Source organism: Schistocerca americana, chromosome 2 (genome assembly GCF_021461395.2).
Source record: "Schistocerca americana isolate TAMUIC-IGC-003095 chromosome 2, iqSchAmer2.1, whole genome shotgun sequence".
Lineage (NCBI taxonomy): Eukaryota > Metazoa > Arthropoda > Insecta > Orthoptera > Acrididae > Schistocerca > Schistocerca americana.
Genome location: NC_060120.1, coordinates 826,093,731 through 826,120,847, shown reverse-complemented (window position 1 = coordinate 826,120,847; position 27,117 = coordinate 826,093,731). Strand labels below are relative to the sequence as shown.

Genomic DNA, 27,117 nt, shown 5'->3' with positions numbered 1-27,117 from the left:
TATCTTTGAAACGCCAAGGGAAGGAGAAATCTCAGTATCTGACTTCAGTGATGGAATCGTGAGGAAAACGTTCCAGCGTACTTCCTGCAAATCAGTTTTAGTCAGTTCACCAACGAACGAGCATACAACGCAAAAAGGCCAATCTGTGAAGAAAAGATCAATGACTTGAAAAAGACGTTGCATTATGTACTAAGTGAACATAGCTAGTTTTACAATGAGTTATTATAATGGCCAGCTATAAAGAAGGGATGAAAGAAAATTTAAGAACCATAAGAAGTTTACTTTTATCTTTCTTGTTACATACTGTTAAAGTTTTTATTTTTCAAAAAATAAACCGAGACATACTAATTTAAATGATTTACTTTAGTTGCAGTAAATCAGATTTGTTTCAGTTCCAAGACGGAACACTAAAGAATCAGAGACAAAAAATATTGTATTGCTATTTTGCTGATAAAAAATGTATTATATATTAAATATAGTTCATTTTGATAACAAATAGTATAAATAAAATGTGTTCTTTTTTAACTTATACTATGAGAAAATCAAATGTATTATTTTTTTTCACCTCTGTTTATGAAATGCTTCATGTCAGTGACTTTCAAAACAATGAAAAAACATTCAAATGTTAGTAAGAAATTTCAAAAAAATTACTGAGTGTTCTGAGAATATCCAAAATCGTAGTAAACATTGAAATTTTGTTTTGTTTAAAATGTTTACAAAATAAAGAGTTTTTCTTCACAAAACATACAGTTTTTCTTTCATTACCGACAATTTGGATTTTTTGAGAAGAGGCCATTCAAAAATAAGCAATTCACATATGTTCTATGATAATAAAATAACATTACACCACAAAACTGTTTTTATTTCAAATATGAGTTTTAAGTTTATAAAGATGTACAGCCATTGTAGATCAGTGAGTAAGGTAGCAAAAAGAAGTAGAATCACTACCAATACGGTTAACTTACAATGGCTGTTCAGCTTTATAAACTTGAAAAATATTATTTGAAATAAAAACAATTTTGCGTGAAATATTATTTTATTGCTATACAACATACATAGGGTGCAGACCATTATCTCAATAGTTTCAAAATAACTCTTTCTTATACGCTGTAAAATCGGTCTGTATGGCTTGCAGATAAATAGGAAGCTTTCGCATTCCATCAAAAATTCAACTTGTATGGAGTTAATACTTATGGCACTAAGAATATCAGATTTCGGCACTGCACAGACACAAAATCTTATACATGGCTCTAAGACATTCACATGTACACTGTGCTCATACAGGTAACACAGCATCTTTGAATGCGGCTTTAACATACAGCTGACATCCACTCAGTCTGCCTAACACATCGCCTAATGCACCTGCTATATCACAGAAGTTCATAATACCTGAATGACATAGAAGAATAGATGAGTCCTCAGATGCCATCTTGAGTGCCACATCCCCATAAATCTCTATGATAGGCAACTCCAAACCAAAGCAGTGGATATCTGGAGGAGATTGCGATGAGTAATACTCTGTCATCATTTGAGTATCAATGAATGGCATTGCTCGACATAACTCATTCCATCCCATGTGACCAAACTGCATTTTAACACTGTGTTTGACATTCTCAATCTCCATTACTATTTGGAATTCACTGTCTGCTTTTATGCCTATATTTACACGCTTTGATTTGCAGTCAAATTATATCTTATGGCAAACATTAGTAAACCACTTGTCTGTGGCTCAATAAATGATTGTGTGTCCTAATCACATATATCTGGTAGCACATATGTGTGCAGTACTCTCAACTGTAGCTTGATGAGTGGCGGTTTGGCCAATAGATTCCCAAACAGATGTGTGTCCTGTTCCAATGTGGCTGCTAGTGCCACATCAGGAGGCTGCTGCTGGTGCTAGGTTGCTAAAAAGAAGAAAAAAGAATAAGTACTTGTACACACATACAATGAACAATAAGAGGTGGTGGTTAGTAATATTTACATTCAGCTACATTCTTCTTCTTGTTGCTCTAATGAGATGATGTATTTTGACACTTCATAATCCTGCCACTATGGTGAACAGAAGCCTATAGTGCCTTGTGGTATGTGACTGCAGTGCCACCGACTATCTGATGTCATAGTCTGCCACTGTCTTGTCACAGTGTACCATCTTGGTTATGCTATCTTGTGAGCTTGACATTTACCTTCAGAGGTTTGGTGTGGAGGTGACCTTGACCTTGACCTTGACTTTGACGGTGACCTTAGTAGGGAGAGGGAAGAGGGACCTGTTAATCAAAGTAGCCCAGCTCTGGCTTTGTTCCACTACTGTGCAACATTGCAGTATGCCTTTCTTTTCTGAATATTTTTATATTTACAAAATGGTTTCACATTTGGCAATTCTGGATTAATGTCAGCCATTTATACAAATGAAAATTGGGCAGACTGTGACTCAAACCTGGATTTTCTACTTTTTGCAAGCAGTTGCGTTAACCATTTCAGCTACCTTAGCACATCTCTAGGACCGATCTAAACTTTCATGTGTCACGGAGTCCACAACTCTTACGCTCTGTGACACTTGGAATTTGGGATTGGTCCTGGAGGCTTGCACAGATAGCTGAGGTGGTTAAGCTGATCGCTCGCAATAAGCAAGGAATCTGGGTTTGAGTCCTGGTCTGGTGCAAATTTTATGTCACAAACAGCTGAATTCAATCCGAATTCGCCAAATACTGAATCATTTCGTAAAATTTACCACACCCGTGATCGTTAGAACAGTGTCATACAGGTATACATGTCTGAAGGACATTGCAATGTGAAGATACAGATACTGCATAAACACAGACATTGTAACTCTCAGCTCTTATATTTTCTTAGTCTGTCGACCAACTGAATTATTTCTCATACTACCACATTTTTTCGCTATTGGCTTTCTTATACCTACATTTGTGTGCCCAACTTCTGCTATTACTGTTTTTAGGTTTACTCATCCCTCCTCAACTGAAATACCTACTGTGGTATTCAGCATTGCCTTAGCGGCACACCCAGGCAACTTCGAAAGCACGTCGCTATACTACAGTTATCAATTCCTGGTGTACTTGTGCTATTCATTCTCTTAAACATGAGGAATGCCGCAAAACCACTGTCGCTCTGTCAGGAGAAGAGGCCCCACAAATTGTCTGCCCTAATAATAAATGTACTCATAAGCAGATAACTGACTCAGATACATTGTGTGTGTTTATTACTGTGACTGCCTTCTAAAGTGCTCAATTATTGACCCTCAGCATTTATAAGCTACAAAACGATTCCAGGCAGACAGTATTGCAAGCTATTTCATGCACTTATTGCAGCAGAGTCCCATGCTATACGGCATTTCATGTCTATGGGAATCGTCATTATTTCTTTTTAGACCTTTTGTTTCAATTTTCCTCACACATAAAAACCTTTTAGCGCTAAGCCTGGTGACTGTGCAGGCTATTTTGTGTTTTCTCGCTATCCGATCAAACGATCTTCCAATATCTATGTGGAATGGGCGAGACATCCTTCACGATGTTACTACATGGAAAGAAAGAAGGAAGAGTAGATTTTAACCTCCCTTCAACAGTGCGGTCATTAGAAACGTAACACAGGCTTATTTTACAAAAGGATGGGGAGGAACATTAGCTGTGCACTTATCAACGGTACCATCCTGGCATTTGCCTGGAGCGATTTTGGGAAATCACGGAAAACTTAAATCTGGAATGCCAGACAGACTTGAACTTTCAACCTCCCGAATTCGAATCCAACGTGCTAACCACTGAGCCACCTCACTCGGTGGTACCACATGGATGGCTTTATGTCCAGTGGGATGTCTTGCAGTATTTGTAAGAAAATGTATATACTATATAGAGTCCCATCAATAAAACGCGACATTATTTCAGACACAAGTAATTGGTAGAATTGAAGAATGTTAATCTGGAATTAATTTAGATTCAATAGTGTCATGCACAAATGACAGACATAGAGAAAGCTATATCTTATGAGAGGGTACATTTTGACCACCGACGAGACTGTTCTGAGAATTGGAAAATCAGTATTTTCAATACCCTCGTCAGATTTATCCATACACTGAGATGCTTACAGAAGCTGATTATTCCGCTGCAGAATAATGCCAAAAGACAACAGCTGATGTTAATGCAAAATCACTCATAAGGCATAGTAAAGTAAGAGACAAACCTGTAAATTATGCAGTTAGTACTGACGCTAGCTTACTCTCCTTCAGACATAATTTCACTGTTCCACATTTACTCTTCACCCGTGACCTGACCACCATTTTGAATTATCAAGCTCATATTTTCAATTTAAACTTAAAGAATGCAGGCTTTTGAGAAGCTACACAACCAGATCAGCTTTCAAAATCTGAGAAGTTTACTTTGCTCAGACGTGATGTTGAACTGTTAAGGATGGAGAATGAGCGACTGCGAGTCACGGCAGATAGCCAATAATGAGCGCGGCAGTTATGAAAATTTGCCGCATGCATCAGTGCAATACAGGACAAATGTGAGAGAATCGTGTGCACCGTCAGGTTCTTCGTCCATCAACAAACAAGACTTTGATGACAAGCATCAAGCATTTCTTCCCACTGAGGAAATTCATTACTTATAGCGCAAGCAGAGACCTGCATATTGAAACGTGAATCGGGCAGTTTAATGACAGCCTTCTGAACTTCTGGCCAATTCGGAGGAACCTGGAGTTCTTGAATACCAGTCACATGACACTGCACAGCCTTTGTGGAATTTGAGATGGAAATCATGAAGCTATACTGGTCCACTGCTGAACAAACTAGGCTGTGTCTAAGCATCGTAAGAGCTCTTCCGACGGCAGCAACACGTTTTCAAACCTATTCAGTGTATTTCAATGAGATTCTGAAATGGAATCAGCATCTTGGCCACCCATATTTTAGTGGTGAGCTGATTCATTTATTCATTAACACTGTGATAGCAGAGCACAATAGATCCAAGCTCTATGTTGAAAAGAATAATCTGAAGGCATTCATGTTGATACTTAAAGCTCTTGAAGTGTATGTGTGGGAAGATGAGAGAGTGGGTGATGTAATGGAAGGGGATCAGTACAGGTACTCATGGGAGCCCGAGTACATGAACAGTAAGTCAGAGGAAAGCAGCAACAGCAGCTGGACACTACGACGAAAGACGTCAGCTGGGAAATGGTACAATACGACTGCCAAGGGAGCAAGAAAATGAAACAGTGGAAATAGTAGAGATCTGGAAAATGGACCGGAGTCACAAAAGGCCACTCAACATTATGCAGAAACGAGGGAGATAGAGATTAAGTCCATGCAATGAGCATGACAAAATATAATGAGATCACGGACGACCTTTTGACTGAATGGAGCAATGCTGAAGAAGCAGTGTGCCTCGTCATATCTAATAGAATGGATATTTAAGAACTTTCCACTACGGTGGAAACGGCTAGTCTCACAAATAGGATCCCAGAAACTACGTTTAGCCCGTGCGTGGGCAGAAAATTTGGCAGCTTCCCGCTGCAAAGAATGCACGTGAAGGAAGCAATTACGGACAAGACTGTTACAGGTAAGCAGGTAAGGTTTTCAACCTTGTGCCAGGCGTAGCGTTCGTCACGGATGGCCTAATAATCTCATATCTGATGACGGAAGTGATACTGGGGGGGGGGGGGAGGGGGGGGGGGGGGTAGAATGTATGTGACATCGTGCCGGAATAGTTGACACAGGCAGAGGAAAAATTTCCCTAGGCATAAGAGAGCAAGGCACCGCACTCAGATTCAATAGGATGGAGCTTACCAGTGATGCTTTCAGACACTGCTTAGAAACCACGACATTCTTAGCAAGGGTAGCTAATTAGGAAGTAAACGTCTTTCCTCCATGAAAGCATGAAAAGCGTTGTGATGGAGCTTGCTGAAATTCTCTACGTAATTGAGAGCTAGGTTTCTGAGATAGAAGAATCTCACATGAGAGCTGAGACGAACTCAGAAGTATATTTACAGATCAAGCGGAAGTTTTAAATGTTAAGATTGGTACCTACAAGAATTTTGGATATAAACTAGCTGAGAAACCCGGAGTTGCACAGGTGTTTATTTATAGCTGTGCCGAGACTTCGTACGAGTGGAATTTATTTTTGACTTACAAAGCTTCTCTGCGTACAACGTTCGAAGTGGTATGACTAGGGACATGAATGAAGAGCTTGTTTGCTTCACTAACATTAAGCAGCTGACATTAAGTTCCACACCCACAACACGCAGCGTCTGGCCTTGTGCCATGTATACGATCATGGCGTACAATAAACTCACCAGTAATTGTACACGTTTAAGAGGAAATCCTAAATTATTAGCGATAAGTGAGATTCAAGGTATAAAAACTTGCTCACCTGCGCCAATTCCCTTCAAAATTTCCTTTTCTATGATGTTATGTTGGAGAGAAGTAACTTTAAGCCGCTGTGAGTCAAGGTTTGAAGAGCAAGACAATGCACGGCACCCTCGATCAGTCACTTTCGGAAGAAGTTTCTAAAGAGTGAGTTAAGCCTAATGTTCTCGAGCCGCAGCAAGTCTCACCTAACGATCTTCGTTGGAATCTTGGAACTGTATAGTCCTCAGTCTTTTAGCAGCTCTGGTGTATTCAGAAAATCTCAAACGTTTTCTACGCATTTTTATTCGAAAAAAAAAATCAAAATGTGATGAGTAGGCAGTCGAATCACAATACAAACTTAATAAATTGTTTTTCCTAGTCAAAAATATACATAATATCTATCGAAAGAAGCAAAGCAATGTCAGTAAGTTTTAAATACACAAAGCGAAGTCAATGTATCCCTGTACTATAGCCAAATAAATTCAGTGTTCCTTTGTCTTTGTAAAGATAAGATTGTGCCACTTAACTCTGCAACTGACTTATAAACTTCCGAAAATATATTTTTCACTTATTTAAAAAAAAGACAGCGCCAGCTATTAGTTGTTTCGTGTGCTACGCTGTGAAGATTAAACATCCGAACTACTAGCTGAGCAGCCGATTTGATATACAACTTTAAATTATAATATCGTGTTTCGATTTTGGCGAAATAAAGCCTATACGTTTCCCCGAGCGACGCTCAAAAAACTTTCAGTCACAATAACTTTTTTTTTTTTGTGATCCGATTTTGATGAAATGAAGGCTGTACGCTGCCCTAAGCTCCAGTCAAGTTACCTGCGAAAGTTCGTCTCGTAGGTTTCTAGATTAGCGTGACCAACCGACAGACAGACAGGCATGACAGTTTCACAGTTTTATTAATGCAGTAGTGTACGTACAGCTGATACAGATTTACAATTAGGGAGCATAATAAGTTTCTCATAAAATGATATAGTATTCAAGTGGAACAACAAATCAAAGAATCTTGGAATAAGAGATTACTGAAAACGCAAGCTGTAGCTACAACCAACACCATCATTGTGCCTGAAACAGGCCACCCCAAAACTATAGAAGAGCTGTTGCAAAAATTTCATGTTAAAAGTATCTTCTTGATGATCAATTTGCGCCATAGTTTTTGGCAGGTCGAACTAAACCCTAGCTGTCGGCACTACATTGCATTTTTATGTTATGGTGAATGTTACCAATTTAAGTAGCTACCCTTTGGACCATCGACATCTTCATGTATGTTTGTTCAGGCCTAAGACCGGTATTACACTATCAAATTTCTTTGTCAAAGATTTGATCAACGATGTGAGCAAAGATCTTTGACGTAGCGTTAGAAGGGGTATTACACTGTCGTCATATTTTTCATCAAAGTTCAAGATGGCTGACAACAACAACTTGTTATTAACCGCAGCAGTTGCATATACCACGATTGCACTGTGTGCACATGCGGAAGAGAAGCGGGGAAAAAAAAGGAAACATAGCTGGGTGAAATGGCTCTGAGCACTATGGGACTCAACAGCTGAGCCATCAGTCTCCTAGAACTTAGAACTACTTAAACCTAACTAACCTAAGGACATCACACATCCATGCCCGAGGCAGGATTCGAACCTGCGACCGTACCAGCAGCGCGGTTCCAGACTGAAGCGCCTAGAACCGCTCGGCCACAGCGGCCGGCAGCTGGGTGAAGCCGTGGGTTTTACGACGACACGAAAATAAGCATTCAACAAAACTTGTTACGTGAGCTTATAGTGAAGGACGTCAAGTCGTACATCAATTACTTAAGAATGGATAAGCATACATTTCTGTATGTGCCCAATGAAGTGTATCCTCATATCACAAAGCACAATATTCACTTAAGAACGGCTACATCTGCAGAAGACAGGCTCACTGTAACACTCCGATTCCTTGCTACAGGAGAGGGTTAGGTTAGGTTTGGTCAGGTCATGTCTCCAATCTTCGTGATCTATTTTTGTATTCAGCGTGCCTCACGTTGTGAAGTGCCTCATCAGCCTCATACATCTCTATTAATTTTGTAGTTGTCGGCACACACCAACTGTATTTACTCGGAATGTTTATAAAAACACTACAGACGACAGAATGCAGCGATGCTAGCGCTCCATGTGGTAACATGTCACATTGCAGTGAATAGAAGACAAGCGACTTCTTTGATCAAATCTACAGCGAGGCCCTAGATTTGATCGAATATTGGACGACATTTGACAAAATGCCCTATTACACCATCAAATATCTTTGACAAAGATACTGGACAAAAATATTTGACAAAGAAATTTGATAGTGTAATACGGGCCTAAGACATGGCACTCCATGAGGAAGTGGAGAGTTTTGTATACTGATGACATAATGTTTACCGTGGAGTTCTGAGAAGAACACAATTATTATGCGCTAAAGTTGCAGGTGCTGTAGGCGGCTGGAGTGAGAAGTCTGGGTTCAGAAGGAAGAAGACTGCGTTTCAGGAACATGTAATTCTTGACACGTAATCTGTCTCGATTAAAGGTTTTACAAGAGTTCCCACCACTAACGGCCAAGATGCAGGTAAGGAACTTCCTTGGCTTAATAAATTTCTACCGAAGAGTTCTGGGGAGTGAGATCTTGGGGCACCCAGACTTTGCACAATTACAAGAATGAACATACCTTCGAGCCCAAATTGATGAGAGCCTTCCATTTTGTGTTATGTCATATAGCATGAAAATCAGGACTGGGGATGTGTTTCAGGAGGTGGATGTAGGAAAACAATCACATTCGACAGCTATGTCCTAAACAGGGTGAACAAACTATGCCTTTACAGAACTAGAGACCTTAGCCATTGCATAACCGATCCATAAATTCTGGTATCATTTGTATGGAAGAACTACAACCACGTACACGGACCTCATGGTCCTGCAGTTTCAGATGTTCACAAAATTCGCGCACAGACGGCTATCTCGCCGGGCACTTAACTTACAGGGATTCTCGTTTAAAATTAAGCACATTCCTGGAAAAAACAGCGTCGTTACCTATGCAGTGTCATGCTCGCCATTTGGTTTAACTTGTGGCACAGAGGAGGAAATCAACGAGAACAGGTTTGATTCAACGTTCTTGGAAGGCGTGACATACGATACCTTCATTCACGATGCCCTGCAAAAATATAGGAAAAGAACAAGATAGAGATGCGGCGATATATGAAGTAAAATAGAAGATGAATAATAAGGATCTCCTGGCGTTGAGGCAGTTTTATCTGCTGAGAAACAATCGATTATTCTGCTGTATGAATCCAAAGAGATCAGAATGGGTGGTATGTGTGCCAGAGTAGCTGATTAACAAGCTGATCTGCTACACCCATTTGAGCTACGCACATTTTGGTCCAGGTAAGTGCATTAGCAAACTGAAAGAATCGGTATATTTTAACAGCATGGATTGGCGAGTGAGGAAGGTGCTGGCAGTTTGTGTGAAGCGCCGTAAGGCAAAAGCTTCTTCCGCAAGGCAAGCCGTTCCCTTTTCCCCTATTTTCACTAGGAAATTACTTGATTACACGCCCGTCACTCTGTGGAGTCCGATTGTGAGGGCAAAAATCAGTCACCACCAGATCCTTGTAGCCGTCGAGTTAGTATCGGAATAATTCACACTTCTACCAATAGAAACAGCCACCGGAAGCTCTGTCACAAAGACGTTCATCAAAAACTTCCTGGGTGTGATTGGGCATGAGAAAGACATACTTTCAGACCATGGGAAACAACTCGTCTTGAAGACATGGAGGGGAATGCTTTGGAGAAGGGTGAAAGAAGAATTTACAGCGCCATTTACCACCCACAAGCCATTTCAGCAGGGTGTATCATGAGAGAGCTGGGAAAGCTTTGTTGAATCTATTGCAACAAAAGACTAGGGGAGGGTAGGTCCAGAATTTCGAGTTAATGATGAATCAGCTCCGAGGTGTCAACCAAGTTGTCGCCAGTCAAAGTTCTCATGAATCAGGAAACAGAGAACAGAATCAGAGAAGTGGTCGCACGCATAAACAGGTGATTGCAGAAGCATCTGCAAATATCAGGAAAGCAGCACTGCAACGTCACAGGAGGGATGCGAAGAATGTGAAGCAACATTTCTTTTACATGAGACAGAATGTGTTGGTGAGGAACCAGCATCGCTTCTGCAAGGTGAAAAATAAATCACAGAGGCTGTTCTCCCTGTACATGTGGCCAATCTGGATAAAATGCCTGGTCTTTGCAAATGCAGCCAACCTACACATGTTGCCGATGAAGAAAGTAATTGGGACACAACACTTCTCAAATCCGAACACATTGACACTTTACGAACATTGTATTTATTGTTGTACCTTGTATTAATTATATGGTTTGGTTTATTCAGTCACGTGTTCCCTACCAATATGTTCTGTTTGTATTTCGCAATAGCTTTATGTAATGTTATTTGACACTTGTGGTTGCTACAGGTTATGTATGTGTTTGTACCTCTTGGGAGAAAATGAGGGGTAGAATGATGTGAAGGGCATTGGAATTAGACGCACTCGAAAAAAAAAATATTTTTATTGTTAAAAGTGAGCATCAGTAGTCCACGTTTGCTGGTCTCAAAATCGCATGACGCAATGATCCATTGTTGCATGAGCATAATGCCTGTTCCACAAATGTTTTTGATAATGAAGTCCAGACGCAATCAGTGAGTATCGTCAGCGGATCCTGGCCATTTCTGTTTCAGAAGTGTCGGGGATGTAAGGTAACAAAATGTGATGTATCATTCCTCGAAAATTGTATTTTTTCTCAGGGTACCGTACGTTATTTTCTTTTGGCTTTCCCTCTACACTTCAAAAGCCGACACACTATCAGCAGTTGCTGTGTTTCTTAGGAACAGCCAACTTTTATCGCCTCTCAAGTGGACCCTAGAGATGGAGAAAGCTTTCTATTGCAGGTGAGACTATATTGTGCAGTGCTTCTCGCCCACCCAATGCCATCTGCGCCCTTGGCAATAGTTGCAGACCATAGCCAAACAGCAACAGGTGCAGTCTTATGCCAACAAAGTGAAAAAGATTGGCAATCATTACACTGTTTTTCCAAAGCGTTACAACCAGTGCAGCAGGAGTGGAGCGCCTATGGCAGAGAATTGCTCGCAATTTATGAAGCTGGTAAATATTTCCCACTACAAATTGACTATTCAGATCAACCACATATCAATAATCTCCACTTTCCAGAACGCAAGTGAAAAGTGTCCCACTCTCCCCCCCCCCCCCCCCCCCTCCCTCCCTCCCACAGCCCACAGTCAGACACATAGAGTTCGTCAGCCAGTTTACAACTGATATGTGTCTTAAAGAAAAACAACAAAAAACATCGCAGCTGATTATTTTTCACTCATATGTGGTTTGGCAAATATCATTAACTACAAAAAACAGGCCATCACTCAGATGGCAGGCCCACAATTACAGCATTTATTGGCCAATCATTCTACAGGACTCAGCTCGCCCAAATCTCAGTGCTAGGCACCAAGTTAACACTGCGGTACAACGTCTTGCAGCAGAAGCCAAGGCCCTAAATTTCGCCAAAGCTCCATAAAGCTGCTTTTGACAGTGTTCATAATCCGTAACACCCCACACCCAAACATATCCATGAAGTTACTGACCTAACATTTTGCGTGGCCACTGATTAGATGTCCATACATGAGTATGTTCGTGTGTTCAATGCCCCAGCAATGAAAAGTGAGATGACATGAACTCACCAACATCGAGCAGTTTCTGGCACAATCACATTAATCTCGTAGGCTCTTTTCCACTTGCAGACAGCTACAGATATCTTTTCACAGAAGTTGAAGGATACAGTCAATGGGCAGAAGCTACACCCACTGCAGAGATGTTAACAGTAAAGGCCTTCATTGTTATGTAGGTAGTACGATTCAGTTTCCTCCTTCACATCACTACAGATCAGAGCAGAAAATTCGAATTCCAAGAGTTGACCAAGTTGTGCAGCATCCAGCATCATGAGCAGCCTATCAGCAACAGGATGGTAGAAAGATGACATCTGACCCTAAAGGCAGCTTTCATGTGCCACTGTTAAAAACAGTCACAGGCCCTTCCCTTGGTCCTTTTAAGCTTTCTCACAGCACACAGGCCGGGCATCAGAACATCATTAGCAGAAATGGCGCATGGGGAGCCATTATGCATTCTGGCAGACTACCTCACACCCACACCACTGCCATCTACAGTGGATGATACAACATATCCGAGACTACATAGCCAAGATCCATTGCCTGCCTGCTTAGTGCCATGGTGAACACCCTGTTCTCATCCACAAAGCGTTGGATGATTGTACTCACTTCAGGTTGTGCACAGATCTCATCAAATCAGTACTCCAATCGCCATGGCTGACTGCACTTGCATGATATGAGCCATGTTATCAGATAGCAAATTAAGCTTTTGCATAATTGTGGTGACGGGGTCAATCGCGGGCGCTGAGGAGCTAGCTATATCCTGCACAGCAGCTGTGGGGAGTCGTCTATAGCGTCCATTACGTTAGCTGACTGCATTTCTCCTTCTTGTTCCGATTACATTTTAAAAAGCACGCGAGTTAAAACCATGAAATGCTGCCAACAGTTCCGAAAATTCTACTTTTCTGATTAACGACACAATAAATTGAGTCACTATTTCACACGTAATTAAAATATCGTAGCACTTCACAAACTACCGCTACAGAAGTTTGTATCTAGAATGATAGCAAAAATGGAAAACTATCCTTTACACAGAACAGCAACAGAGTCCTTGCCACTTCTGCTTACTGCAAGAACCAAGTTGGTGGCACAAAAGATGTTGAAAGATAATTGGTTAGAGGCCCTGTCTTTATGTGTTTTCTTCCGTCGAGATTCTGGTCTGAAATTCGCATGTGATGGACCTGAGTAGTCTGCACCAGTGGCGGATACATATCCCCCACCCCTTGCTGTGTCGACCGCATTGCCACCCGCGCCGCCCCCGCCAGTCAGCCCGCACGCTATGCGTTCGTTTCTCTCGTCAGTCGACTCGACTGAATCTAGTTATTGAGTAGTTGTACTTTCCTATGCAGCACACGCGTCCGCGTCATCGTATTTTATATGTTTCTGCCTGGCATACAGATAGCTAACACATACGTACGAGAAAAGTCACGGCCATTCTAGTGTTCTCGATACGTTATTCTGTCTGGCATTTGTTCGAGAAAAGACGTGAATATTCTACTGTTTTCTTATACAGAGAACCTTATTACGTGGCGTTATAAATACGGGCTATTCGCCGAATAGGAAGCTAGTTTACATTCAGAAGCAGAAATATTAAGATTGAAGAATAAATAAGTAGAAAGACCTAGTTTTAGCAAGCGCAAGTGTGAAGATTAGTCAAAAGTGAGAGTGATCAGTTGATTGTGAAGTAGTAATAATGGTAATTCATAGTAATAGAGACTCGTAACAATATTTTTACTAATAACGTAACAATAGCTTCCCATATCTAACTCGTAATACGAGTTAGGTATGGGAAACTATTGACGCCTATGCCTCCGGTAATAGTGACTTTCGAGAAGATTCCTAAAAACGCATTGTTACTATATTGGCCCCCTACTGAATTCACTAGAAAGGAACGGAATCGAGAATAATAGCTCCACGCGCATAAATTGCCGGATGACGTCATCATCGGAAACTCGCCCTTATATTATACGTCGTAAGGTACATATTGGTTTGTCGCTTTCACCGTAGGTATTTGTTCACCCTCCATAAAAGTCTGGAAGCTGTGGCGTCGGGGTCTCCTTAGACTTGACACGACTCGGAGGTGATGGTTGTCCCAGTCGGTATGACGTGGAACGGCGTCCATCGCTCACAACGCCACCCTGCAACTAATATAAAAGAAAAACAGAAACTCCTCGCGTGGTTTGGTCATATTTCAGATACCATCTTTCGTGATTAATGTCAATTTTTGATAGAGCAGCGCGTCAGAATGTGTAGCCGCTTTTGCTGCTTCACTGATAAACGCGGCAGTTGCACCCCTCGATGACGCGATGACTGGCTTGACCTGAAATCATGACCATCAGTTTTCTTCTGTTGAGAGTCCGCGACAGACTTTTCGGCTTGCGCGAACTGGCTAACTGTAGTTCTTCCTTTTATTATGCCCATTTAGGTAATGGATGTTGAATATTAATAATATAAAGTCTTGAATATTCAATCCACCACCCAAGTCGTTGTCACATTATGGAATTGCGAGGATGTTGAATTCCGTTGTCAAGACGTCGCTACGTCGCGTGTTCGATAACTACACGACATAATTCCAGAGATAACATATACTTAAGCAATGTTCAGAATGCGTCGCAATCTTGCGACAAATCGATGACTGTTCACTGTTAAATTATCATGAATTCACTTTTCACTTCCTAATTTTCTAATAGTCAATTAATTTTCACTAATACACCTGATAATGTCTATTCAATTATGTAGGCGACATGAAGAATTAAAGTTTGAATCCAGTTTTATTGTTCCTTGTCCCTACACTGAGCACGCACACCGATTTCTCACTCTGGGAATTGCTTCCGTTTGCATCAGTAATCCTATCGTTGACGACAGCTTCTGACAACTCAGCGCAATTGTGCGTTTTTCGTGCTGGCGTAGTATGTTACTTACTCGAGACTAATGAGACTAATAATTGTTTTCTGTCGGCGATCTTTCTTTTTCAATGCCCTTGAATGTTAGTGCTTTTTCAGTATCACGAAGGCTAAGTCCCATCACAAATCTCACATTATTTAACTTCGTCTCGAATCTCCCGTTATCTTGCTAATGGTGAAGATGACTTTGCTTTAGCATGACTTCTGAATAATGCTTCAATATGTCTCGCAAAACTTTCAAAATTTCGATTAGCTTAAAACTATCTAGTAGCGCTTACATGCATGCTACGATCGCAATAGTACTAGAGAGCGACTAGATAGCAACTGAAGCTAACATTTCCATTTCCGAGCTACGCTGTAGTCACTTCGAACATCCTTTTTGATGCGGCTACAACTCTCTTCTATGGTAAATGTTATCTTCGGCCAATCTATCATCTGGGCTTTAACCTTCGTTATTAATTATTTTGCAATTCTTTCTTTGATGTTTTTGAGGCGTATCTTATCAGATTCTTTCATTCATTCAGTCTCTATTTCATGACAAATATTATTGTTCACATGACATTCCTGTTGATCAAATTATCACAAGTGTAAAATTTGTCGTCCTGTAATTGGGGTGTTACACATGCCCCCCTAACGATAAAGTGGGTACGTGACTTCCCGCTTCAACTTCCCTAACCAGGTAAGGTCCTTGTTTTTATTGTTGGCACACTAACATTCACACACATACACATATACATACAAAATTTAAATCACTACGATGTTTTTTTTTTTGTACAATAATATGAACTTAAGATTCATGTCTTATGAATTCATTTTTCATTTTATTTTCGGCCCATCGCATCACTGACGCTGCACCTGCACCAGAGCATGCATGCTGCAAACATGACCTGGTTCGAAGCCAGTTTCTTCTCCTCTATCAACCATGGCGAAGCTGCCACGGAATCGGATCGTATATGGCGGCGAGTATGATCCGATTACTCGTGCTGGTCTGGTTACTCTCGATGTCCAGTGGCTGCTCTCGCGGTAGACTGCACTAACACCTCAGCACAATCTGCCCTAAGAATGTCCGCATCACCACTTTTCTATATGCTGCAACAATTAAATCACTTCTCTTTTCGGTACTTAACATGAGTTTAAACATTACTATCGCAGTTCATCATGCTCATTCTGCACATTGTCTCTGCATTTAGTTAATAATGTTCGTGGTAAGTATGACTAGTCTATCGTCACTTCACACGTGCACTATCAGTCTACGCGCAAGTACAACATTCTACACATCGGCACCATTCTATGAGTTTCTGTAACTGGGGTGTTACAAATCGAACATAGCGGCAGCGAATGTTCTCGAAACAACTGAGCCACATATACAAGGGGAGCCGAGTCTGCCAGTTAGTTTGAAAGCTACAATCGTTGCGATAATTTGGAAGTGATAAAAAGTGAACAATTGCAATTATTGGCTATTACCACAGACTTCAGTCGGTATTGTGCTTAGCGATATTAGAAATATGCGGAGTGTGACCGTGAGTGATTTAGCGCTAAGTGTACTAGTGCAGTTTCTCAACATTGCGGTCTACAAAGACTTGGCTGAGGGCGACAATGGAGGAGGATCGATTAAATGGCTTAGCTCTGTTGAACACTCACCCTACATCTACATGGATACTCTGCAAATCACATTTAAGTGCCTGGCAGAGGGTTCATCGAACCACCTCCACAATTCTCTGATCTCCCTTATTTTATCGTGGTGATCGTTCCTCCCTGTGTAGGTCGGTGTCAACAAAATATTTTCACATTCGGAGGAGAAAGTTGGTGTTTGATTCCGTCGCAACGAAAAACGCCTTTATTTTAATTATGTCCAGCCCAAATATTGTATCATTTTGGTGACACTTTCCCCCATATTTCGCGATAATACAAAACGTGCTGTCCTTCTTTGAACTTTTTCGATGTACTCCGTTAATCCTATCTGGTAAGGATGCCACACTGCACAGCAGTATTCTAAAAGAGGACGGACAGGCCTTTAGATTTGACTGATTTATCGTATAACCGAAGTTTAACGGATTCCTTTTTGCACTCATGTGGATGACCTCAAACTTTTCGTTATTTAGGGTCAACTGCCAATTTTTGCACCATTCAGATATCTTTTCTAAATCGTTTTGCAATTTGTTTTGATCTTCTGATGACTTCATTTGTCGATAAACGACAGCGCCATCTGCAAACAACCTAAGACGGCTGCTCAGATTGTCTATAACACTACCTTTGGGGAACGCCAGAAATCACTTCTGTTTTACGCAATGACTTCCCGTCAATTACTACGAACTGTGACTTCTCTGACAGGAAATCACAAATCCAGTCACATGACTGAGACAATATTCCGTAAGCATGCAATTTCACTACAGGCGGCTTGTGTAGAACAGTGTCAAAAGTCTTCTGGAAATCCCAGAAATACGGAATCAGTCTGAAATTCCTTGTCAGTCGCACTCAACACTTCATGAGAATAAAGAGTTAGGTGTGTTTCATAAGAACGATGTTTTCTAAACCCATGTTGACTGTGTGTCAATAGACCGTTTTCTTCGAGGTAATTCATAATGTTCGAACACAATATATGTTCCAAAATCCTGCTGCATATAGGCATTAATGATATGGGTCTGTAATTTAATTGATTACTCCTACTACCTTTCTTGAATATTGATGTGACCTGTACAACTTTCCAGTCTTTGGGTACGGACCTTTCGTCGAGCGAACGGTTGTATAGGATTGTTAGGTATGGAGCTAATGCATCAAAATACTCTGAAAGGAACCTAATTGGTATACAGTCTGGACCAGAAGACTTGCTTTTATTAAGTGATTTAAGTTGTTTCACTACTCCGAAGATATTTACTTCTACATTACTCATGTTGGCAGCTATTCTTGGTTCGAATTCTGGCATATTTACTTCGTCTTCTTTTGTGAAGGCATTTCGGAAGGCTGTGTTTGGTAAATCTGCTTTGGCAGCACTGTCTTCGATAGTATCTCCATTTCCATCACACAGAGAAGGCGTTGATTGTTTGTTGCCGCTATCATACTTCACATACGACCAGAATCTCTTTGGATTTTCTGCCAGGTTTTGAGACAAAGTTTCGTTGTGGAAACTATTATAAGCATCTCGCATTGAAGACCATGTTAAATTTCGAGCTTCTGTAAATGAGCGCCAATCTTGGGGATTTTGCCTCTATTTAACCTGATATTGATTGTTCTGTTGACGATGTAATTGACCATTTTGCCAGGAAGAATAGGCGTTGTCCTATTGACAATGTAATTGACCAATTTGTCAGGAAGAATTGGCGCATAGAATTCATCATTTAAGGAAGAGAACTTTTTTATATCATAAGATGGCATTGCCTTATATATTTGTATAACCAGTTTAAATAAAAACTATCTTAAACTTTGCATGTGACTTGATTATTTTTTATTACGGTAAAAGTAAAGGTAGCTCAAGATATCTTTAACGCCCCCTCCTTGAGGTTTTTCTGTATCCGCCACTGGTCTGCACCCAATGCCATAGCAGCAGTACTCGTGGCATGAAACAGATACACACAAATATTATACACAGAGTCCTGGCCTAAACGATTGTCAATTTAACTTCTGTCTCCCTCTGAAATTTTTAAGTTAAATTATTATGACTGTATTATGCAGCTACTTGAATGGAAGCTTTTGAATGAGAGAAGTCGCTTCCCCAATATTTTTACACCATTATCTCCCACTCTTCCAGGTACAAAATTAATTACTCCACCTGGAATAAAATCTCTGTGGCTCTACAGAATTCCAGCGATCGTCGACTCTGAAAATTGTTGAAATAATCAGGGGCAAAATAGTACGCAGAGGGGAAGTCGTCTTGGGTGCTATGACATACTTACTTACTCACTCTTCAGCATGTGAATCAGTGTCCAAGTTGTGTATCAGTTTCAATAACATCCAGAATTTAATCTCTTAAAATAGAGCATAAATGACAGTGGTGCAGGCTGTATTGATTTCCCAGAATACAAAGTTCACTACGAGTTACGACACACCAAAAAATGTTCCGAGCCACAAACAAGGGAGAACAAACTAACCGGAGAACTGAACGTACCTTTTCCATTCATTAAATTATAATTTTCCATAAACCATTTTCCTAGCTGCATTCCAGTATACATCATCCTCTCGTATGGGATGAAATGTTGTCACAATTCACTAAATTACATTCGGTATTTAAGATGGCAGCTTACAACAATGTCGCTACTTACAATTCCACTACGAGCCTACTCTTCGCAAATCTCAATCAGAAGTAGGTAAGTACATTGAACCCACACAGACCATATCTGACATATGGTCTGTGTGTACCTGTAATGTTCCACTTTCTATCCACAGATTCTTAATATCACGAGTCAGAGATAATGCGTCTCTCGCAATTGTAAGGATTCTTTGAGCCTTATAACTCACTTGCTCGGTTATACATGAACATTTGTCCTACTAGATAAAAATGTGATACTACGCGGTTACAGAACCTGAATTGCCCATAACTTTATAATACTACCCATTTGCAGATTAAAACTATGCATAATGCTGTCTTTGAAACTACTATATTCACAGAACCAGAAGCTGGATAGGTTTCACTCATACCCCAAATACCAATGATTCCAAACGATTTACCGATTCATTTTAAGCAGTTTCAATTCTGAATAAATGTTTTGTTTGCAGTAACAATAAACAAGGCTGGAGATGAGGTAGAGGACAATGTGGGTGGTGGGGGAGGGGGGGGGGGGGGTTGGGAGAGTGTATCGACAGATGAAAAGGGGGAAGAAGTTTACGATGTATATCGATTTCACATGCATATTGAGTAATTGTGAAGCACTGCTGGGTTCACTAGCCTCTATTGTGTACAATTCACCTCTGTTGATAGGTAGGGGAGAGCTGGACAAAACCGGTTTTCATAAATTAAAATTGTTATAAAAATATGTCTATTAGCAATAGATCAACAAACCATAGTTTTTTAGGTTTCTGACTTATTTGTTATCAACATATTATGTTTTTACTTTAAAATTAACACTTAATTTTTTACAATTTTTTTGTTCAGCAGGTGCAAACATCCTGTTTTACCCCATCGGTTGGGTAACGGCGGGTACATATTTAAATCAATACAAAACAAAGTATATTATTGTAAAACTTTTATTGAAAACATTTTAACTCAATACAAACTTCGAAATTGTGAATAAATGTAATATTTTAGACTCCCACAAGTTCCTTTACTAAATATTTCGGCCTAAAATACTTAAAAAAAATCAATGTTTTAGGCCAATTTTACTTTATAAGGTAAATTACCAGTTTAAATATTATAAAATAAACATAAATAGCATATTTAAAAAAATTTTAAATTTAATTATTAACTTTGAAGAACTGAACAAATTTTGCAAACAAAACTTAGCCTTAATCAACTAAGAACAGAAGTCACAAACAAATGTGTCATCCTCTTCTTTGGCGTTGGGACACACCTTGTGCCTGACCATGACAGGAAATGCACCGAATCCATCCTTCTTTCGAACGAGACTGTGCATACAACTCGTTGCAAAATATGCAAGCTTCCTTAGGGTTGTCTTCGTCTGAAGAGCTAGAACTCTCATCAAACATCATCTTTGATTTTTTCGCCAGGCTACATGTTGTTCAGCTTGATTGCTTCTCCACAAATTTTATCATTTTGGAACATTTGTCTTTCTGGAACTTTGTTTTAGGTCTACTAATAGATGTAGGCCTACTAGGCTTGAAAAGTGTTCTTTCCAAAAAAATTTTCTTCTCGTTCTTGTTTCTTGCAACTCATTTTTATATGGTGGAGAAGTGACTATCGCTGTTTTATCTTTTTTTTCGTATTGCATTCTGTTGAGTCTCGCCTCCAAATTTATCTTTGGAAGAGGGATTAACAGCTTAGGATAGGTGGATGGAAACGATGACACTCCTGAAGGTCCAGCAACTTGAATATCCCTTGGGTTTTGCTGGGGAATATGTAGTTGGCCGCCATCAGCCTCTGCTACAGTGAGCTGTTCAGTGGGTGCTTCGTCTGGAATTTCTTCTGCTTCTAGGGATTGAGGTGCTTTCGGCGTTTCTACCTCACTTTCCCCAGCTTCTACAGACATTTGCGAAAGTTGGTGAGGCACATCTGAAGAGGCATAGGCCGATCAGTTGTATCTGCCGGCGCAAAAAGATGATCTGGGAAAACATGCCTGTTAAAGGGCTGAATACCAGTCTTTTCAAAGCCTTTCTGACCGGTTTGCATTACAGCTGCACGTGTAAAAGCACCTTTGAATGTTTTTCTATTTGGTAAATAGTTACCGGTCAACCAGGGTTTGAAATCATCCACTGTCTGACCTCTTGCTCATAGCAGGTGATCAAGGGGGCCATGAAAAGAACATCGAGGGGTTGAAGATAGTGGGTTGTGTGTGTGTATGGACACACACACACACACACGCACGCACACACACACACACACACACACACACACACACACACACACACACACAAAATAATTACGTTATGTTGCCTTGTTAATTCAATTAAATTGATACTCTTAGCATGAGAGCTGTGACCATCCAATAGTAGGAGGACATGTTTTTCTTTTGAGGGATTCGCAAAATCTACAAACCGCTGAAACCATATCAATACCAATCTTTGTTTATCCAGCCACTCTCATGGTAAGCTGCGGAAGCTCCAGGTGGAGCTTTGTCTATCAGAAGGGGTTTTCCCTTTTTGTGGGGAATACAATCATCGGTGCCATGAAGTTTCTGAACACACTCATGCATATCTCAGCTGTGACTAAAACACCACCCTCAGCTGAAGAGATCGAGCCAACTTGTCTTTTACCCTTAAGGGCTAAAACTTTGGACAGTTTGTTGGGCACTGTCAAAATACCCATTCCGTCAACATTGTATATCTCTGTTGGTTTCATTTTATGCTGAGTAAGAACTGATTCCAATAGATCAAAGAAAGAGTTGACAACCACCCGATTGAATCCCTGCACTCTAGCCAAAGAAGTTTTTTCTGGAGTCCTCAAAGGCAGTTGTGGATGTCTTTTCAGGAAACTATAAATCCACTGTTTTCCAGCTATTTTTCTCAACTGGTTAAAATTGTTAGGTATCTGACTTTTTTCCACAATCTCAAATGCAGGTCTACAAACGTCATGTAGGATGATTCCAAAATATCTTTCTTCAAGAAAAAGTATGTGGTTAACCTATTCTCTTTCGCGTTCTTGGAAAAAAACAGTTTTGTACCTGCCCAGTGCTTTTGCCGCTGCTTCCTCCGAAGACAGATGTTGAAGACGAGCTTTCTTGACCTTATCCTCTAGTGATGACTGTGGAGCAGCAGATGTTCTAACAGCTTTCTTGTAATCCATTCTTTAGGTTAAAACCTCCTCAATTGCTGCAGTCATGGATTCCAAGCTCCAGCTCTGTCTCTGTGTCTTCCTCTGATACTTCCTAGGCATTGCTGACTGACAAACAAAACAATTTTTTTTAAAACCAGTTGAGGAATACAAGGGTATTGTTTAGATTAGGTAGGCCAGACTGCCTCTGTCAAGCAGTTTTTCAAGGTTTCTTTAAGATTTCGAATATGTTTCGAGAACCTGTAGGCCTACAGATGACGGCTTGTCGAAACATTACGCTTATTTGTTCAAGAAATAATGTTAAAAAGCTGGAAAGAAATAATAACCTAATTTAAAGAGTCAAATGAATGCACTTAAATTACATAACACTTCAATTACGTATTACTTCAATTTACCGTATTTACTCGAATCTAAGTCGCACTCGAATCTAAGCCGCACCTGAAAAATGAGACTCAAAATCAAGGAAAAGAATTTTCCCGAATCTAAGCCGCACCTGAAATTTGAGACTCGAAATTCAAGGGGAGAAAAAAGTTTTAGGCCGCATCACCAAATCGAAACAAAGTTGGTCCATTGTAATATGAGACACAATTTAGGTCGAATGAATGACGATACAGTTACAGTAGTTTGGTTCGAGTCATAACCTTAGCAGTTAAGCTTTACCAGGTAGCCATTGCTATGCGTCAGGCGCTCCGTCCGTATTTATACGGGTACCCTTCCTTTTTCACGTGCTTCGTCTGGTTTGAACTGATTGCTTATTTTTCTTTGACCTGGTAAGCGCCGTTTTCTTTGTTATAGGTGTTTACATCATTCTAAGCTGAAAATGCATTACTGTACTGTGTCATGCGTTGTTTGTCGCATTCTGATTGTGCGTGTTTACCGCCTGTCGCCGCTCGCGGCATGGCTTGCTTTTGTGCGCGCTACCGCCGCTTACAATAAAAAAAAGAGAGGAATCGTCTCATTAGCGAAACAATGGCAAGAGACTGCTATTTGTTGTTACTTACACTGCTGCTTTCTTTGATAATGATCAACAAGAACCAAATAATACACTGCGTATGATAGAAGAAGTTCTGAACGAGAGTTTAGCGAAAATTTTTCTCCGTTTGAAAATCTTTGCAGGCGCCTCTTTAGTACATTGCATTCTGCACAGAAATTAGAGTCATCTTAGATTTAAAAATCTAGTCAATTGCTGTGCTTCATTTATGACTGTATCACTATTAGGCATAAGAATAATACGAATATAAACATGACATGATATGTATATTCTTCCGCGTTTGCTGTTGTCTCACTCTAGTTTCGTAGTTTATTAGGCAGACACGATTTAAATGAGATAGCAGCAAACACGAAACAAAACATGGCAAAATGTTTGTATTCGTATTATTCTTATTGTGAAGAGAATACTGCATGTGATTCACAATTCATAGAAGTTTTTATTTATTTTATTTCAGAACGTAGAGTTGGCCATATTGACAAACATCCCAAACAGTCTTGCCGGTCGGATTTTCGTAGTACATTGAAATGCTGCTACATTCGAAGATGAACAATACGGAATTTGTATTTACTTCGTTGGATAATGTAAGAAAATGCAGTGGTCGAAACTCGGGGCGGAGAACAAAAGCTCGTCTTCCACCTTTTTTTTTAATTTATTTACTGACGCAGAGGATTTGGTGGCAGTATTTATCTTTGTGCCTACAAAGCATGCCTGTGTAGCGCTACATATATTCGACGGCAGAAGTTAGTTGTGGCGGCACCTACCAACATTTTTCAGAACTTCCGCTTGCTTTGCACTCGATTCTAAGCCGCAGCCGGTTTTTTGGATGACAAAAACCGGAAAAAAAGTGCGGCTTAGATTCGAGTAAATACGGTTAATATGCACTTAAATTATTAAGGTAGCCTACATAAGGCCTATTTAACCAAATAGGCCATACGTACCTATCGTGTATTTATGGAAATGAATGATGGACCTATATTTTTATTCTTATGGTTTTTTATATTTATATTATCATGACCAGTAATAACAACAATCCTTTAGCTAAGTGTTATTTTTTTCATTCAACGTGTTCAACTACTATTTTGCAATCAAAACAATAATGTTACATTACTTCTGAGGTGTGGGGCAAAACTGGTACCACATAGCCAGTAAAACCGGGTACCCTGTTTTGCCCCACACTTTGTTGCTGTAGGCATATGAAAAGTACATCAAAATAAGAAAACGTGCTTCTCTGCTGCTGTTCTCTCCAACTGCATTAAATGGCTACCGCTAAAAGTTCCAGTGTTCAACTGCTAGATAGAAGCACCTATCACAAAATTTGTGAGGTACTCGGTTTGACCCGCCTACCTGGTTTTGTCCAACTCTCCCCTCCATTTCCTGATTGTACGAAAGTCGCAAAAGTTGTCCCAATCTTCAAGAAAGGTGAGAAAAATAATTTGGAAAGTTATAGGCCCATTTCATTGTTACCTGTTTTTGGTATACTTCTGGAGACATTAATTTATCAAAGATGAATTAATTTTCTGCAATGGGACCAGACCAGCTCAGATCCTCAATAAGGCTTCAGGAAGAATAAATCCACAACCACTATTACACATGACTGCATACACACTACTCTAGACAAAAAGCAAAAGCTGTTGGGCTTTTCCTAGATTTGTCAAAGTCAGGTGATGTGATATACCCCAAAATTCTAGTAGACAGTCATATGACATCAGGTGCATAGCTCTGAACGCATTCCAGCTCATATCTGGCACACAAGAAGCAGAAAATAGCAACAATGCACAAAGATCAAGGACATATTTATTCTTACTTGGGAAACTGCACAAGTGTACCCAAAGATTCAATACTTCGAGCAATTCTGTTCCTCCTTCATGTACCGTAAATGATTTACTGTTAAACATCAGTGGCACTACCAATAAAATCTTTGCAGATGATACCAGTATCGTCCTTAACAGGAAAAATGATGACAAGCTCAAAGAGGCCATAACCAATGGTACAGGTGAGACAGGTATAACCTAATATTCAACACAAAGAAAACCACCTTCTTGAACTTTCATCTGATGACCGAGAAATTTATTCCCTGATAGAAAACATAGTCCCCGCATTTAAACAAGGTTTTTTAGTTCTATGGATCCAGGACAATTTACAATGGCAAACACACATCAGCAAAACTAATAGTAAGATGAATAGTGTGCTATGCCTTAAGCATCGTTATTTATCGCATAAGCCCATAGACTGTTCGCATTGTTTACTGTGCACAATTTCATAGTATAATACAGTGTGGCATCATGTTTTGGGAAATCCCCACATAGCTTAGACATTATCCTCACTCAAAAGACATATCTGAGAGCAGTGAACAGTGCAAACCAGCTGACAGTTGCAGACCTCGATTCCAAAAAACTCATTTTATCTTTTGGCCTTCTTTACCTGTTGGATTTGTTTAATTTTGCAAAAAGCAACATTGCAAAAGTCAGCAAGAATGTGAATGTCAATGACAAAGGTACAAGATAGAAAATGAAATTTCATGTTCAAAGAATCTGTACCCCTGCCTTTAAAAAATCGCCGTTTAACCAAGGTATTCAACTTCTCTGTCTTTGTTTAAAAGAAATCTGAAAGCCTTCTTGCACAGTCATTGCCTTTACACTGTATCTGAACCTTTCATCCATATGCGTACAAAGAAATATAAAATCAACTGCAGGAATGATTTTTGCAAAAGAAAGAAACATTAACATACAATATGTTTAAAAAATGTTTTTGTTTATACTAATACCCTTTAATTTCCATCCAAACCTAGTTATCCACATTGTGTTTATGTAGGTAGTATATATCCATATGTTACTCAGACCATATCTCAGGTAACGTCATTACTGAGGCATTAATTGCCAATATGCCAGTTACAGTAATATATTTAGTTTTCCTAGAACCCTATTATATAAAAATAATTTAGGGAAGTTGAAATGATCATAATGTGTAATGACCAATTTAGTGTGTGTTAATCATTTGTTTTGGAAGTATTGACCCATACAATTAGAAAGCTATAACATCAGACTTTCCGGTAAATATTTTTATTTTTCCAGAACTAATTAATTCAGAACATAATCAGTATTGAAGTCTGGATACAGACAAAAGTACAAATGCCTTTTGTGTCATTACACCTTTTTAATTCCTGAGTCCTCAATCTTTCCTCTCCCACATCCACACCGGCTGTTCAGAGCATCCTCCTACAGGCCAATCGCAAATTAGAACAGCATGCCACCCACCACCTCAAAAAACTATCCAATCTCCTGGTTTCCCACCTCCGGAAAGGCAACTCACTCACCCTTCACAACCTTTCCAGCAAACCTCAACCTCCTCTCATTGCACACAGACCCAGTCTCTCCCATCTACTCAATCTCCCACTTCCAGCTCCACTCCCCCCAAAACCTCAAAATTCCAATCAACACGATCTGGAACCACAACACCCTAATTCAGTAGTTAACCTTTCCTCCAAACCTCTCACCCAATCCGAAACCTCTGTCCTATCCAAAGGCCTCACCTTCAGCCCCACTCCCAGATTCAACCAAACAGCCCTTGTCAAAGATTTACTGTCCTACACCCGTACTCTCTGCTGGAAATATCACTTTGCCACGAAGAAAAATGATCCTAATCCTACTCCTAATGGTCCAACTCCCCAAGACACTATCAAAATTGAACCCTCCCTGGAACAGTTCCGTCCTCCGTCACAGTGGGACCCACCTCCTCTTCCTCAAAATCACCCTCTCCA

The 27,117-nt window shown here is 40.1% G+C and overlaps 1 protein-coding gene across 1 annotated transcript in view; it reads right to left on the bottom strand.

Moving 5' to 3' along the window:
* Window positions 1-1,781: 1,781 nt before the first annotated feature.
* The window catches only part of LOC124595536 (L-gulonolactone oxidase-like), a 98,666-nt gene continuing 73,330 nt past the window's right edge, over window positions 1,782-27,117 (bottom strand). Inside the window, exon 5 of the mRNA XM_047134309.1 lies at window positions 1,782-1,904. The gene's annotated coding sequence lies outside the window, so the exon portion shown is untranslated. The remainder of the gene's footprint in view (window positions 1,905-27,117) is intronic.